Raw genomic sequence first — 3,067 nt, 5'->3', positions numbered from 1 at the left:
CCTGTGAACAGAGGTGATGATGTTAAACTATGTGTAATTACTTCCCAGGCCTGTGAACAGAGGTGATGATGTTAAACTATGTGTAATTACTTCCCAGACCTGTGAACAGAGGTGATGATGTTAAACTATGTAAATATTTTTCACTGGACACCAAAGGAAATTAAGGTTCAAATTTTTTTTTATATAACTTCTAATTTCTGGCAAAATTTATTCATTCTTGTACTGAAATATTTAATTTTTCTTTCTTTTTTTTGCTAACAAACATTTTTTGGCTAACAGTTTTCTAGGTTTATCTATCCTCAATTCCAACTTAAAACTTGTAATTTTTTAAATTTTAACATGATCGTTTGCAGCTCTCCAAAGATAACAGTTACCAGTGAAACCACTATCTACTACTCGACTGTTCAACACTTTATACATCTGCTAGAAGCTGTTGCTGGAGTTCACAAACTTCCACTATTAACACCTGATGGCTGTTCCTATTGCCATGAACGTACCAAATGTTCCTCCGCCTTGTAACATCACTTTCCCTACATTCTGAATTAACTCCCTACCTCGCATTCCGTACCTAAACACCGAATTAAAACAAAACAGGTGAAAATATTTAACATATAGAACAAATAGGGACATTAGCTACAATATTTTCAGAATTATTGAAAACAAAAAAAAACTTCTTATATACTCTAATGTCAAGTTTAGTACCATAGTAACATAAATTATCACAACTATACAAGTTCATTATCATCAATCATTAAAATTATTCTCGTTTCAATTTTATCATTATCTATCATCACAACTCTTATTTCAAGGTTGTTATAAACATGAGTATAAACATGACCAGTACTTCTGGTGCCATCTATCGACAGTTGTCTAAACTAAATATAATAAATTTTGAACCTGTACATTTCAACTCTAGCTTAATTAGACTGTGAAAATACCTCTTTTATGTGTTAGTAGAACTGTTAAGTGGTACAAAAAAGTAAATGTATTAGCGAATACGAGGTTTTAGTGATATATATAAATCTTTAAACTATAAAATACCTTAACTGAAGTTAAATACACAATTATCATAACACTTGGAGGAAAACAAGGGGTCCATCATAGCAGACCAATTCCTTTTCATGAAAGACCCACTCCCAAGTGAGTTGGGTGGATTAGAAATAGAGAATAAAAACAAGTCAATTCCAAAATGGTTAGAGAAGTAGTTCGGGAATACGTGAAGTGGACTTTATCGATGTCAGGATTGGGTTATGTTTGAAAACTGTGACTTACAAGATGCGCAGAAAAATACACTTGCTGAACTTACTTACTTACTTGAGGGTAAGATGGATATAATTTTGGGGAAGACTGTGATATCAGATGGTAAATATAGTAGGTTTGGAGACGAAATTAAGCTAGTAAAACAACAATTGGATAGTTAGTGGTTGCTATAGGGGAGGAAGAGAATGTGAGTGCTTGGTTTACAAGGATGCAGATTGGTAAGAAAGTTAAGGCTACAGAGACAGGTTCTGTTAGCATTCTGGAACCAGTCTCTAATAGATTCCATCCTTCTGCTGCTTGCAACAAGACTGGTTAAGTTAGCATTATGGTACCAGTCTCTAATAGATTCCATCCTTCTGCTGCTTGCAACAAGACTGGTTAAGTTAGCATTATGGTACCACATAGGATGTTTGTGGAAGCTCTAAATAGTTTAAACTAGATTAACATAAAGGTGAGAAAGCTCAGGAATAAACAAGTGAATACGAAAGCTGGGATTTTGGAAAAAATTTTGAGCACAAAAACAAATATTAATCTTACATTCCAGTCTCTTTGGAGTTAAAGATAAACATAGTAGAGTCAAAGAACATTAATAATAGCAATTATTTTGAAGTTCTGTATTACACGTTATTTAATAGTGATAGACTTTTTAAAAGTGTTTAACTGTTAATTATTCATAGGTGAGGTCAATGAGAAACTTTAGTCACCTGATCAGACAGGTGAGACCAATAAGAAACTTTAGTCATTGGATCAGCCAGGTGAGGTCAATAAGAAACTTTAATCACTAACCACACAGGTGAGGTAAATAAGAAACGTTAGTCACCTGATTGAACAGAAGAGGTCAATGAAGATGTATGGCAAGTTTTAGTAAAATGTACGAGTCCGTTATATATAAAAAATACAGTGTGTTACAAAAGTATTTATACTCAAGATATGTCTGTGAATTGATGAGATCAGTCTCACTCAGACAAGTCAGAATGCAAGGTGACATTCATGTGAAGGATAAACAAACTTCTGTCCATTGTATATAGTTACCATAACCTCTGTATATTGTATCTAATATTTACTCTCCTCTACCACAGACTGTCACTAAATCAGCCACATATGGTAAAATGTATACTTGATAACTCTGACATCAAATACATAATACCACGTTATGTGTCATTTTGACTCTTACTCGTGCACATAGGGTTAAAAATCGGATCTATCTTTCAGTTCCAGAAGGTCAGTAAACAGTGGGCAGGCATCTGAGGTGGAGAGGTACTAATGTTTCTCTCTTTTCTTTTTTTTTTTTGAGGGTGATAAAAATTGTTTTAAGGATCAGTCTTACTATTACAGAGGGAAAAATTCTATAGATTCTGATAAAACAAAGTTTTACAATGATTTAGTGAAATTGATATAATTAAAGCCATCAAGGATTCATTTCAGGATAATATTGTCTCGCTAATCCATTAACTTTTCTCAAGGATGTTACTTGGTGTCTAAACAGAGGAAAGGGTGGGGACTTGGTGTCTGGACAGAGGAAAGGGTGGGGACTTGGTGCACTTAGATTTTCATAAAGCTTTTGATAAAAAAACCAATTTAAAAAATACTTTTGTCAGGAGTTGGGAAAAATCTAGTTAATTGGATTGTAGGGTGGTTGGATGGGAGAAAGCAAAAGTTGATTACTGGAATTCAGTCAATCCGGACTCTTGTTAAAAGAGGTGTGTTTCAGGGAACAGTGACTGGGCCTTTGTTTTTCTTACTGACATTGAAAGAGGAATAATTAGTAAAGTTTTCTGTTGACATTAAACTTTGTTACATTCTACTG

Source organism: Limulus polyphemus, unplaced genomic scaffold (genome assembly GCF_000517525.1).
Source record: "Limulus polyphemus unplaced genomic scaffold, Limulus_polyphemus-2.1.2 Scaffold10170, whole genome shotgun sequence".
Classification (NCBI taxonomy): Eukaryota; Metazoa; Arthropoda; class Merostomata; order Xiphosura; family Limulidae; genus Limulus; species Limulus polyphemus.
Note: the sequence above shows the minus strand (reverse complement) of the source record.